Source organism: Pelophylax lessonae (genome assembly GCF_965119305.1).
Source record: "Pelophylax lessonae genome assembly, chromosome: 5".
Lineage (NCBI taxonomy): Eukaryota > Metazoa > Chordata > Amphibia > Anura > Ranidae > Pelophylax > Pelophylax lessonae.
The window spans coordinates 15,265,342-15,279,811 of record NC_138772.1 but is presented as its reverse complement, the minus strand read 5'-3'; the positions used below and the strand labels follow the sequence as shown (position 1 = coordinate 15,279,811).

The 14,470-nt window shown below is 42.9% G+C and overlaps 1 pseudogene across 1 annotated transcript; it reads left to right on the top strand.

Annotated features, from left to right (window-relative positions):
* The first annotated feature begins 8,417 nt into the window (after positions 1–8,417).
* On the top strand, positions 8,418–9,333 carry LOC309556412 (annotated as a pseudogene). The gene is made up of 2 exons: positions 8,418–8,468; positions 8,895–9,333. The product of its transcript is annotated as an uncharacterized misc_RNA (transcript).
* The last annotated feature ends 5,137 nt before the right edge of the window (positions 9,334–14,470 follow it).

The window sequence follows — 14,470 nt, the reverse complement described above, 5'->3', positions numbered from 1 at the left end:
CCATAAAGACCTCCCCCCGTACAGTAGGCCAGGGTAAGGTGAGGTCCCGTCCCCTATATAGATCCCCCTTGGCCTGCTGTAAGGGGGGAAGATCTATATGGGGGACGGAACCTCACCTCACCCTGGCCTGCTGTAAGGGGGGATCTTAATGGGAGAACCTCACCCCCCCCCTGGCCTGCTGTAAGGGAGTATCTATATGGGACCTTACCTCACCCTGGCCTGCTGTAACGGGGGATCTATATGGGGGACCTCATCTCACCCTGGCCTGCTGTAAGGGGGGATCTATATGGGACCTCATCTCAGCCTGGCCTGCTGTGAGGGGGGATCTATATGGGACCTCACCTCACCCTGGCCTGCTGTGAGGGGGGATCTATATGTGGGACCTCACCCTGGCCTGCTGTAAGGGGGGATCTATATGGGGCTTCACCCTGGCCTGCTCTGAGGGGGGATCTATATGGGGGTCCTCACCTCACCCTGGCCTGCTGTAAGGGGGATCTATATGAGGGACCTGGTCCCCCATATAGATCCCCCCCCCCTTACAGTCAGCAGGCAAGGAATTGGGGCAAGGGCAGGTTCCCCATAAGATAGATCCCCTTTCCTTTTACAGACTTCTCACTACTCAGTCAGTCACTAGTACAGTCAGACTACAGTAGTAGTCTCTTACCTACCTTTTTTTTCACCTGTCCCGACTAGCCAGGCAAGGTTTTTCTGCAGCACCACAGACAGACACCAGCTCTCTGGCGTCTTCCCCGCCGCCTTCTTTGCTGAGCCTGAATAATTGATGGCGATTGGTGATGATTGGTGGTGATTGGACTCCTGTCGTTCGACTCCTCCGCTCCTCGCCGCGCCGGCTTCTTCGATTGCTCACTGCCTTTTTCTCTCCTGCGCTACGCTGAGCGGCCACTGCACAGGCTAGTCCCTCTCAGTCTCCGCACGCCTCCCCCACCAGTCTACAGTGAGCGGCGCCGACCTGATCGGGTTCGGGAGCTGAGCGGCCAGGGGCAGAGAGCAGCAGATGCGGCCATGGCAGAAGCACTGCACGAGCGTGATTAGGGTGTGCCTAGGTACACCACGTGCGCACGCCTATGAGTGTAATGTTTTCCGCGGGGTGGCAACAGGGGTGGCAAGGGCTTCGTCTGGGGTGGCAATTGCCACCCCAGCTAGCCCTCTGGCTCCGCTACTGTATCCCCCCCTCCCTGGTCCGGTAACAAGCAGAGAGGGGGGGGTGAAAAAAACAATTTTTTAAACTAATGAAAAACAAAAATGTAAATGTGAGAAAATAAAAAATGCGCCCCCCCCCCCCACTCAAGGACACACACACTCTGCATTATATACACACGCTACACACACACACTATTGCATTCATCATAAACACACTATACAAACCCACTACATTCACAAATGAAATACTCTCAGGGCATCCATTACACACACACGTATATTTTAGAAAATGTAATTTCTGACTGGCATATATATTTTGTGTATTTACCTTTTTAATAAAAAAAAAAATGTTTTTCAAAAAAAATAAACCATATCGATTGATCCATAGTTTTACACTGCACGGTTTGGCATTTTTCAATTTACAGTGTGAAAGGGATAGTTTCAGTTAGTGTTTACATATGTTAACCACTTCTGGACCGGAAGGATTTGCCCCCTTAATGACCAGGCCATATTTTGCGATTCGGCACTGTGTTACTTTTATGGACAATTGCACGGTTGTGCGACGCTGTATAATAGAGCTTTCTTATGGTGGTATTTGATCATCTGTGCATATTTTTTTTTTTGCGGGACTGCAACATTGCGGCAGACAGATCAGACCTCTGACTGACATTTGTGACACTTTTGGGGGGAGCAGTGACATTACTACAGTAATCAGTGCTAACAATATGCACTACTACTGTAATGGAAGGGCAGGGAAGGGGTTAACAGTGTGGGTGATCAAGGGGTTAAATTTGAGCCTAGGGGAGTGATTCCAACTTTGGGGGGGCATGGCTTGTGAAATGACCATAGAGACATGTGATCCTATATAGAAGAATCACAGGGGCTTTATGATCATTCCACGGAGAAGAACAGTCAGCTGTGTTTACAACAGCTGCCCGTCCTTCTCTCTCAGCGGGGAGCGATCGCGGGTGTCAGGCAGCAATCGGAGCCGTCTGCCCCGTGCATCGGCTTCCCTACTGACGGGCAGGGGTGGGAGCCTCCTGCGAGCGTCCGACCTATAGCTATGTCAGTTTGCCCAGGAGCGGCTGCCTTCCACAGTATAACTGTGGCGGGCGGCAGTGGCGGCCGGTCTATAGGGGGCGTGGGGGTCCTGCCCCCCCCAATCTCCGTGGCTGAATGAAGAAAAAAATACAATTTTCAGCCCACTAGGGGCGCCGGACTAACTGGTGGCTATGGGGGGGGATGGGGTTTTGCACCCCACGTGCTTGCAGCAAGGCCGCCGATTGGCGGCCTTCTGGGGGTCATCGGGGCGCAGAGCAATGCACCCCAACACTCCCTACTTTCTGGATGTCCTGGCTGTGATTGGTCCAGTCTCCAGCCTGGACCAATCATAAAGGACATCCCGGGTGACGTCGCGTGGGGGGCGGTGCGTGCGTTAGTCTTGCACTGTCCCGACGTCAGAGAAGAGGGCAGCGGAAGAGAAGGTGTGTGCTGAGAGAGGGAGAGCGACGGAGAGAGGGAGCCGGCCAGAGCCCCGAAGATGGACACCACCTACACCAAGATCTTCGTAGGGGGGCTGCCCTATCATACCACCGACTCCAGCATCAGGAAGTACTTCGAGGTGTTTGGGGACATCGAGGAGGCGGTGGTCATCACCGACCGGCAAATCCCGGGGATATGGCTTTGTAAGTTCCCTCTCCATACACCGTGCGCCGTCCTATACCACCCACCCTGCCTGCCCACTTCTCACCTGGCCCACATTCTGCATCGTACAATACGTCGTCCTATACCCACCCTGCCTGCCTGCTCACTGCTCACCTGGCCCACATGCTGCATCAACCAGAATCACACCATCAATGGGCCAGCCTGGTACATGATTGGTGGAAGGAGTGCACCTACCTTCCTGCTCATCAATTTTATACTATTGACTGGGCTACCCAGGATCAAACCTAGATTCCTGCTTGTGTTATTGATTGGCAATACCAGGGCCAGGAATACACCTCTTCCCAGTGATGAATTTTATACTTTTAATTGGGATTCCGAGGGCCAGGAATAAACATACCTTCCCAATGATCAAATTTATACTGGCATGTTATTATTCAGGATTCCCAGGGCCAGCAATGCACATACCTTCCTGCTCATCAATTTTATACTATTTATTGGGGTTCCCATTATCACTTATATTCCCAGGGCCAGGAATAATCATACTTTCCCTGTGATCAACCTTATACTATTGATTTTGATTCCCAGGATCAAACCTAAATTCTTGTTATTGATTGGGAGGCAACGGGCGGCGCGCATGGAGGAAGAAGACGTCCGGTGTCCTGTCGGAGGACACCGGTCCGACCGGGTCGCGGCGCGTATGGAGGAAGAAGAAGTCGACTGCACGCCAGGGAGTCGGGACGGTGACGGGCGGCACGCATGCAGGAGGAGGACTCGGAGGAAGAAGACGTTCACGGCAGTGGCACCAGAGGTAAGTGAAGTCTCGGGGGGGGGGGGCACTCACGCACGCACGCTGGTCTCTGCATATAAAGGGGCATGTATACTGGTCACTACATTGAAGGGGGCATGTATGCTCGTTACTGCATTGAAGGGGGCATGTATGCTGGTTACTACATTGAAGGGGGCATGTATACTTATCACTGCATTGAAGGGGGCATGTATGCTGGTCACTACATTGAAGGGGGGCATGTATACTGGTCACTACATTGAAGGGGGGCATGTATACTGGTCACTACATTGAAGGGGGGCATGTATACTGGTCACTACATTGAAGGGGGGCATGTATACTGGTCACTACATTGAAGGGGGGCATGTATACTGGTCACTACATTGAAGGGGGGCATGTATACTGGTCACTACATTGAAGGGGGGCATGTATACTGGTCACTACATTGAAGGGGGGCATGTATACTGGTCACTACATTGAAGGGGGGCATGTACACTGGTCACTACATTGAAGGGGGGCATGTACGCTGGTCACTACATTGAAGGGGGGCATGTACGCTGGTCACTACATTGAAGGGGGCATGTACGCTGGTCACTACATTGAAGGGGGCATGTACGCTGGTCACTACATTGAAGGGGGCATGTACTCTGGTCACTACATTGAAGGGGGCATGTACTCTGGTCACTACATTGAAGGGGACATGTACTCTGGTCACTACATTGAAAGGGGGCCTGTACTGTGGGGTTTGTGCTAGGGGGGGCCTGTACTGTGGGGCTTGTGCTAGGGGGGGCCTGTACTGTGGGGCTTGTGCTAGGGGGGGCCTGTACTGTGGGGCTTGTGCTAGGGGGGGCCTGTACTGTGGGGTTTGTGCTTGAGGGGTTTGTGCCACTCTCAGTCAGTGTATCCCATAATAGGGTGTCTCTCACAGTATATCCCATAATAGGGCCCCTGCTCCCTATTATGGGATATACTAGTACTGATGGACCCCTTAATATGTGATATATTGGGAGAATTTGTTCACGCAAGCAAAATACAGGGGACAAAATGGGTGGGGTCTATAAGGGATGGGGCTTCTTAGAAATGGGAGGGGTCAAATGGAAGGGCGGGGTCTTGCGCCCCACCATCTTAAAACTTCACCAGCTGCCACTGGCGGGCGGTCTTAAAGTGGTTAACTAACTAGTTGTTATGTATGGCAGTTACGGTCGTTTTTATTGCTTTCATACACTAGTAAAATGATAGGTATGGAGACCAAGTACATTGAGATCTTCAAATTCCTCTGTTTTGGAGAATACCCATTCGAGTCTAAGACACAGAGGCAGACCTTCAGGCAGAGCGCTGCTAAATTTACTTTAAAGCATCATGCATCGCCCATTGGAGGACCTACAGGCATCAATAGAACACGATCGGCCATCTCCTCGAGATTCTTCTGGCATGGAATGTCCACGAATATTGAAAAATGGGTACACACTAATTATCTTTGTGTTTGGCAGTATTTATGAAAGCTGTATACAGGTTAATCTAAAATGGTAAACTTATGCGCTATATTGAGGTAAGCGATCAGATGGATGTTCAAAAATGAGAAACTAATAATAAACGTGGAACTCCTCCAAGCAAGCAGCTGATTCTGATAGTGTCCCCACGTATCACAGTGAAAATAAAAGTGTAAAAAATATCAGCGCTAAACTCTAAAATGAGGGGGACCACTCTCTCTACCTCCAATGTCCAATGTTAAATAGTATCGCAAAGCTGTAGATTACAAGGATCTGATGATAAATGTCTATGAGTGTATAAGTGAATGATAAACAAAGGTATGAGAAGATGAAGCAAATCAAAATGGTAGTGAATGAAAGATGTATAAATAAAATGTACTCAAATGATCATCAAATCAAAACGAAACTGTTGAATATATAAAAATAAGTGCTCTGGTGCAATCACAAGTGACTGGCCGTGCAAAACAGAATAATGTGTAAATCATATATAATCATACAGATGATGAATCGCACTTATTAACTAAATACAAAAATGCGCATAACAACATAAAACACGGACTCAAAAAAAGTGCAGCAGTGCCAAACTAGGACGTGCTTGAATTGTCCACAAGAAAAATCTAAAAATGATAACAGTCCAATTAACTGATTAAAGTGCAGGGTGCCATGGGATTAAGTGGTCTTTTCCAGTGCAATCTAACGGTGAGGTTCTATTTGCAAACACAGCAGAGTGAGTGTGTCCCGGTTAGCTCACAATCCAACACCGAGTGCAGTGGCCGCTCACCTCCACAACACTCAGACAGAGCGTTGGGTATAAATTATCCAGGCGACCCTCTCAATCTTCCGCCAAATGCTTAATATCCTCCAGCAGTAATGGGTTAAGTAGTTAGAGTGGGTCAACGTAGGTATCTCTTAATGCCTTAATCCCTGTATTTAGTGCTTAAGCAAAGAGAGGCTCTCATGGTGTAGAACGTAGGGTATATTTTATTAAATCAAAGTTACAGGCTACTCACATCAAAGAAGATCATAACGTGCAGACAGTCTCCAATACAACCGCCGATGCGGTGAGATCCGAAGCTTCCGGTCTCGGCCGAAGACCGGAAGTGACGTCAATACGGCTTAACCCTGACGCGTTGCGCTACGAACACCCGTAGCTTTCTCAAAGGGGGAAAAAAAAACGTTTTTTTGTAATACAGCTTTGCGATACTATTTAACATTGGACATTGGAGGTAGAGAGAGTGGTCCCCCTCATTTTAGAGTTTAGCGCTGATTTTTTTTTTTACTTTTATTGTACACAGGTTAACAACTCATTTCCAATAGATCAGGAATGTGATGAATGCTAGAAGTATGGAAAGCCAATGTCTGCTCCACAGCCATTACAGTGTATTAAGGTAAATATCTACTATAGTATTGCATACCAAAAATATGAAAAGATTGGTTTATGAAAAATGTAAAATATATTTGTTTCATCAAAATAGGTGTCTGCTGTCTGGGAGCTTGTCGGAATTGACCTTACGGGTCCTTTCCCGAAGACAGTGGATGGCTTTCAGTACATTTTCACGGCTACGGATTATTTTTCGAAGTGGGTGGAGGCTTTTCCACTGAGAACAATATGTGCTGCTGAGGTGGGACGCCATATTTGCTCCATGGTCTATCGACCTGGTTGTCCCAAGCAAATTCTTTCAGACCAAGGTAGAGAATTTGTCAATCAAGTATGTGTACTTTACATTTACTATTGTTTGTAATAGTTATTTTGTAATATGTTGGTTTATTAAAATGATATATTCTTAACTTTTTTACCCACGACCACATGTGTAGTCTTCTTGGAATTGAAAGAAGCGTGATAGGCTAGTGACGTACTCATACGTTACTTTGCCTGGCCGGGGCTGACCGCCGCAGTATATGTACTTGCGGCGGCCGGCAAGCGGTTAAAAAAACACTATCTTGTCAGGAATACAAACCTCTTCCTGACACTATAGTGTTAAAGAAATATTTTAGGTCCCAGGCCCCTTCTGCTTACTTTAATATTATGCTTTTTACTCCCCTTTTTCCAGCTACTTGTGTCTCCTCGCGGATTTACACATCCATGTTGCACCGTCTCCTTGGCTGAGATAATGAAATCTTAACATCTCTGAAAATTCAATGCTTTCTCATATGAAAGCATTGGAAGGCTATTGCACATGCATTGGAAAATGCAGCACTGCACAAATCAGCATCTCGTGTAGTTTTTGCAGTGCACTTGTTTCTCTTGTTGTATGCTGAGAACTATAAATTCTGCAGTACTTACAAGAGCGCAGTAAATGTGTTTTATCTTGTGTGACAGGAAGTCAGGTAAATCTGTGGATGTAGTCACAGACAGGAGATACATTTCCACCTGGTTTAGAAAATTCACCAATTACTATAGGGTGTCGGCTGCAAAGGTAGCCAGAACTGTCTAAGGACGGTGAATGGACTTCAGCTGTTCAGAATGAGGAAATTAAGGCCTCTATAATTTGTCCAGAGGAAGTCTAAGGATTGCTGCCTCCTGACGCTGTGTGAGTAGAGGAGGACAGTCAGATGTGTGCCTCCTGACGCTGTGTGAGCATGGGAGAAGGGAACCCCTCCTGAAGCGATGTTTGCTGAGGAGGGTAAAAAATGTGAAGACTACTCAAGGTGAGGTCTTGGATTGTTTCTATGTGAAAAGAAACCAATGGACATTTCCTGTGTGAAGGGAAAATGAATGAAGACTATTCAAGGTGAGGTCTGGGATTGTTTCTATGTGAAAAGAAATAAATGAACTATTTCTATGTGAAGAGAAAAGGGACATGTTCAATGTGAAGAGAAAAGGGACATGTTCAATGTGAAGAGAAAAGGGACATGTTCAATGGACATTTGTTGTGTGAAGAGAAAAAACATGGACTACTGAGTGTCTGCTGTAGGATCAGCAAAGTCTGCCGAACAGTAGGTTGGGGACAGACTTCCTTAGGTAGGTTCCTGTGTGTGAGAAGGTAGCCGCCCACAGTGGCAAGGATTTATTTTGTGTTTTATTTTGGATGTTTTTGACGCTTGCACTTGTGTGAAGAAAATTGCATGAATAAACCAAACTGTTGTTTGCAACCACTTGTCGGCTATCTCCCTGTGTAACGAACCACCCAAAGGGGTCATCCACACCCGCCACCGAGCTAATCCCCATCACACTTGTTTTTCATTTTATTCATTGTAGAGCTCTCCCTAAATTGGTGAATGAAAAACAAAATAATTGGGACATGTATTTGGATGCAACATTATTTTCCATAAGATCGAAAGTCCAAAGCACGACCATATTTTCACTGTTTCTTTTGATGTACGGGAGGGAGGCAGTTTTCCCCGCCGAGGTTCCTGTTGAACTGCCGGTGAGTTGTTGCTGTTTTTTCTGTCTCGCATACAGTTTAATATTTCCATATAGTGTATGTAATAATTCTTATATACAGATCTCGCCTCGTTCTGCTAGCTTTATTCAACATAATTGGCACATAACATTGTTATAACATTGGACAGTTATTCAACTATTATCTAATACATTTTTCTGCCATAAGCCTATTTAATGATGGTGTGCACATGTAACTAATCAAAATATATATTATCTATAAACATTGTAATCTTGAAAATGATCAGTTCTGTTTTCTGTTAATAGCTGTAGGACTGTACAACACAAAAGGCACTTTTATTTATCTTTACAACATTTCAATCAGACTTTATTATCTTACTAGTTGTTTTATATTTTTGGGTCTGTGTATACATATAATATATAATATTTTTTATTTTATTTTTATTCACAGCTTTCGAACATCATTCTTCCCGAGGAGAAGAATTATGTTTCCTTTGTCAACGAGAAGAAAACATCGATGGAGAAGATAAAGGAAACAACGGCGGAAAACATTGAAAAATCCCAGAATAAACAGAAGACGATGTATGCAAAGAAAGTGCTGAAGAAACACAAAGATGTAGTGTACAGTGTTGGCAATGAGGTCCTTCTTTACAATATGAGGAAGGATAGAGCCTGACTTCTCTGGTCCTTACATTATCAATGAGGTGTGTGGCAAGGTGGTGAAACTGGCAAATTCTGACGGGGTTACACTTAAGAATAAGATCAGTGTCGACCACCTCAAGCCGTACAGAAGAAGTGAGGAAAGCACAGCCCACAGGCAGGAAATCGGCAGCTGCGTGTCCTCCATACCGCAAAGGACCTCTGTCATCACTTTTGCTGCACTGAAATAGGAGAGCACTATTGAGGTACCACCAAAATTAATACCCAAATATAAATCTATAGTGTATGTGTGTGTATGTATGTATGTATATGTGTGTATGTGTGTGTGTGTGTGTGTGTGTGTATATATATATATATATATATATATATATATATATATATATATATATTAGTACAGACCAAAAGTTTGGACCCACCTTCTCATTCAAAGAGTTTTCTTTATTTTCATGACTATGAAAATTGTAGAGTCACACTTCATGTGGTAGTCACCTGAAATGGTTTTCACTTCACAGGTGTGCCCTGTCAGGTTTAATAAGTGTGATTTCTTGCCTTATAAATGGGGTTGGGACCATCAGTTGTGTTGTGCAGAAGTCAGGTGGATACACAGCTGATAGTCCTACTGAATAGACTGTTATGCCCCATACACACGTGCAGATTATCTGCAGACTTTTGTCTGCAGACTTACCTTTTCTATGTAGTGCAAGGGCCTGCCGGATTGCATACAAATTGAAAGTGTTTAGGTTTGACCTCATATTATATGGTTTTGGTAAGTCTGCAGACAAAAGTCTGCAGATAATCTGCACATGTGTATGGGGCATTAGAATCAGGGCTGTCTTTAACACAGGGCAAAAGGGGCAGCTGCCCTGGGTCTAGTCATTGTTGTGGGGCCCAAAGCAGCTGCCCCTTGAGCCCCCAAATAGTTAAGTGGATTCAAGAGGGCCCAATAAAATTTTTGCCCAGGGTGCAATCAAGAATAAAGACGGCCTGGTTAGAATTTGTATTATAGCAAGAAAAAAGCAGCTAAGTACAGGAAAACGAGTGGCAGAAGAGACTTGTTTGGGCTAAAGAACACAAGGAATGGACATTAGACCAGTGGAAATCTGTGCTTTGATCTGAGGAGTCCAAATTTGAGATCTTTGGTTCCAACCACCGTGTCTTGGTGTGACGCAGAAAAGGTGAACAGATGGAGGTCTGATGTTGTGGCGGTGCTTTGCTGGTGACACTGTTGGGGATTTATTCAAAATTGAAGGTATACTGAACCAGCATGGCTAACACAGCATCTTGCAGCGGCATGTTATTCCATCCGGTTTGCGTTTAGTTGGACCATCATTTATTTTTCAACAGGACAATGACCCCAAACACACCTCCAGGCTGTGTAAGGGCTATTTGACCAAGAAGGAGAGTGATGGGGTGCTGCGCCAGATGACCTGGCCTCCACAGTCACCGGACCTGAACCCACTCAAGATGGTTTGGGGTGAGCTTGACCGCAGAGTGAAGGCAAAAGGGATAACAAGTGCTAAGCATCTTTGGGAACTCCTTCAAGACTGTTGGAACACCATTTCAGGTGACTTCCTCTTGAAGCTCATCAAGAGAATGCCAAGAGTGTGCAAAGCAGTAATCAAAGCAAAAAGGTGGCTACTTTGAAGAACCTAGAATATGACGTATTTTCAGTTGTTTCACACTTTTTTGTTATGTATATAATTCCACATGTGTTAATTCATAGTTTTGATGCCTTCAGTGTAAATCTACAATTTTCATAGTCCACAAAATAAAGAAAACTCTTTGAATGAGAAGGTGGGTCCAAACTTTTGGTCTGTACTGGTGTGTGTGTGTGTGTGTGTGTGTGTGTGTGTGTGTGTGTGTGTATATATATATGTATGTATATATATATATATATATATATATATATATATATATATATATATATATATATATATATATATATATATATTAGTGTGTGTGTGTTGTTTATTTTTTTATATTTTCTTTTTTTTTTTTTTTTTTGCATATAGCTTGCCTTGCATTACATGTAGTGTATCTTGTTCTGTTTCTTCATCCTATTCTTCCTTTTATGTAGTATGTTATTTTAAAGTAATGTTACATGAAAGTGATTCACAATAATCTTGATATTTTTTTAAAGCCATGTGCATCTTCGATTGCCATGCAAAGCATAGAAGACAGTTAGCAGTTACTGGATTCTAATATTTTTGTTTGACCCTGTTGGTCAATAGTTTGGCCATGCCCTGTTGGTTTGGCCTTTCACTCTGTTGCCCTTTCTGGCATTTTTTTTTTATTTTAGTTGCCACTGTTTTTGGCATTGTTTTATCCAGTGCTTGTTGTTAATCATACCAGTTTGAGATTATACCAAAGAACCTATACAGGTTGAGTACTTCCCCTTGTCAAAAATGCCTCTTAACATAAGTGAATTGCATTTTGGAAGATTGGCGCATATATAAAGCGTTTTCTTGCAAATCGGATGTTCTATTTGGATGATGCTTTATTTTGACATAAGTTGTATTTTTAAAAAACTTAATTTGAAGATAAGGCATACTCAACCTGTATTAGCTTTGGCTCCCAAATGTACATTCCATACCTGGAGTTAAATTTTCTTGCTGTATTTTTTTTTTTTTTTTTTTAGTTAAAATGCTGTGGGAAGCTGAAGATGACGCCTCTGTGGAAGCAGTAGGGCCATACAAGCTGTATGTTTCATCCTCCCGCTCCCTGCATGGCAATAAGTGGCTGGTTGATGAGGTAAGATACATTGTTAATAAATAATCTAAAGCAAAAATCTAAAAATATATATTTAATAATTTATAAATTATTTAAAAAAAAAATGAAAAATTATTTAATAAATCTTAGTTTTTTTTAATGCAGGTGATTGATGCATTCATTCATCATCGAATTGTAAAGCATCAGGCAAGTGTGAATTGCATTCGTTCTTGTGTTCTGTTTGTTGCGTTTATTATTTTGCATTATAACTTTTAATCTATTGAAACAGGAACCTGTTTGACAGTTTTTTGCTGTCCTGTCATCTGTTATTTTACGGTGAAATAGAAAAGCTTGGAGGGGTTAGTGACTTGTTACAATTCCAATTATACATATTAAATAAATATATAATATATAATATATATATATATATATATATATATATATATATATATATATATATATATATATATATATATATATATAAGTACTAATTTTGCCTTTTCACCTTTTTCTTCAGATAGTTTCCAGTTGAAGGGCTCTGGTTATGCCCTGTGAATGTTGGAGCTCACTGGATTTTATTGGTATTTATTATTGAACAAATTTAATTTGCCTTTCCGTACTTAAGTTGTCATGCACTATTATATTCTATGTTACTACAACCCTATGACACCACAATGCTCATGTTCTCTATACAGGGTTGGCAAAAAGTATGTATACTGTTGAATCAATGTAACTGCTGCAGAGTCCCCTTTTTATATCCACGCTCCACTATTCTTTCCAAATGCCACACTGATATGTAAATGCATGACATTTAAATGAAACTTTCTTCTGCTGTGAAGTTCATTCATTTCACTCTGTCTACTTTTGGTTCACCTGGTATATTAAAAATATCAATTTCATCAACAAACTTGTGTGATTTCCTGATATATTGTTTAGGTTGTCGACGTCCAAGAAGGTCGTGGTATTGATGGATCCCATGGGAAATGAAAACAGCTATGTTTCAAAAGTGCAACGGAACTGGAAGTAAGTTTGCGTCTGTAAACCGTTTTAACTTTGTACAAGCTTCAATTAAAAATAAAAAGTTATTCTTTTTCTTTCTTTTTTTTTCTTTTTAAGATATATTTTTTTATGTATTTTTTTTTTTTTTTTTATTACTAGTATTTTCTTGAGGATGTACAAGCTAGAAGAACAGTCAGCAGAATGGAGCACATGGATTGTGTATCACAGCAACCAGCGTGATTCCAGTAGCTGTGGATTTTTAATCTTAATGGTAAAAAGTTTTCTAACCTAGTAATAGCCAGTGATAACAAATGTGAAGTGCGGTTACAAATGTGAATTGTTATTTTACAGTTTGCCAAGGAGTTCCTAAGGACAAGAACCATCTCTGAAGTGAAGACATCTGCGGCATATATAACGGATGCTAGACTGGAAATGGCTTGTGCCCTACTCCAGTATAAAGGTCAGGTCTATCACTCAATGCATGAAAGCTTTGTCTTTAAAAATTGTCTTCATACTCAAAATCCACACAGATTAAATCATTGCGTCGGAAACATGTTTTTATTTACTGCCAAAAAAATGACATGTGAAAAGACACATTCACTTACATTGTAACATGCTGCACCATAACGTAACATTGGTTTTCATTTTTTTTCTAGGTGCTGGATGAGTCCCATCAGGATGACCCCTGTATGTGGCCCCATAATCAGCATGACCCCTGTATGTGGCCCCATAATCAATAGAGCAAAAGAACATGCAATAAGGTGAGTATACTGTAGTTACATTTTGGCCTCAAAGTATTTTTTTAACTATTAGACCAGTCCATTTATACTTATATTGTCTTGAGAGGTTCCTGTGTGCAGAACATTGTAGAGAGTCATGGAAGACCGACTAACCTAATCCCATCCCATAGACTTTTCATGATCTACTAGTCTTCATTTTAAATCCCCTCCGTTCCTTTTATGCTGTATTCTTAAAGCGGTTTTCCACCCAAATTTTGAAGTTTACACCACAAATTACATTAAAACATTATGAAAACGACTTGGATAATTTTTTTTTTGTTTCACTTACCTTATTTTTTATGAAAATTAACTTGCCTTCCTGCCACTTCCTCCTTCTGCGGCCGCCGACGTCACTTCCTCCTTTGCATTGACTCCTGGGAGATGAGTGTCATCAATGCGCCTGCACCGGTGTCCCTCGTCACTTACGGCGCAGGTGCGTCATTCCCTGCTGAAGGAATGAGAACAGCTTCTCGGCATGCGCAGAACCAGCTGTGGGATGACGTGCCTGCACCGGAAGTGACGAGGCATGGCATTCTGGGACTCCGGCATCCAGGAAGAGGGGCACGAAGAGGGACACTACGGCTTCAGCTGCCCACACCGCAGATGGCAGTGCTGGACAAGAAATTTACAAGGTAAGTAATTCTTCTTACAGGTACACTAAACAGGGGACAGTTCAGAGGCTATCGTTGCTTAAATACACTAGCCCTGACTGTCCTAGGGGTATTTCTATGTAAAAAAAAATAAAAATATTTGGGTGGAACTCCGCTTTAATGTTGGAATACTTTTGTACTTACGGACTCCTGTGGCTACAGTTGTTCACACTAACATTTTTTTTGATAATTTTTTTTTCTTGTTTGTGAACTCTTGATGAGCACGGCAT